Here is a 565-nt window from a genome sequence, read left to right on the forward strand (position 1 = left end):
TTCATATTATCAAGCCATTGAGGCTAGATCAGAAGGGGGTACTATATGCAAGTTTGGGTGTTCTTGTTTGTGCATCTCGCCTCACTTCATATCAGCTGGATGTTTCATTCTCATCTCTAGCCCTCTGTGGCTAAGTCCCTGTCCATGGGTTCAAGGGTCCTCAGGTCTCACCACACTTTGGACCAACCAGACCTTCCTGTTCTCTCTCTCTCATCTCCAGGTCAACGGGATTCAGTGGACTGGGGTTGAACTCAGCCCATTTCTTCATTGGTGCCTTTGACCTATAACACTCACCAGTTGCAGTCTTAGAGGAGAGTTTGTCCTGAAGGCACTTGATTGCTAGCCTGATGTCTTCCTGGCAAACAGCTTACTTATTCTTGTAGTAACCAGTCATGCTGACATTTTTGTTCTGGATATTTCCTGTTGCTCTTTCTTTGAAGATGTATCTTTTGTCACTGTAGCTGTTCCAATCTGCTTGTCCTTTCTATGAGGAATGGCCCACCTCATAAGGTTCTGGATGGGACTCAGGATTACATCTAAGATCCTATACTCTGTAAAGGCTTTG

Source organism: Chrysochloris asiatica, unplaced genomic scaffold (genome assembly GCF_000296735.1).
Source record: "Chrysochloris asiatica unplaced genomic scaffold, ChrAsi1.0 scaffold00500, whole genome shotgun sequence".
Lineage (NCBI taxonomy): Eukaryota > Metazoa > Chordata > Mammalia > Afrosoricida > Chrysochloridae > Chrysochloris > Chrysochloris asiatica.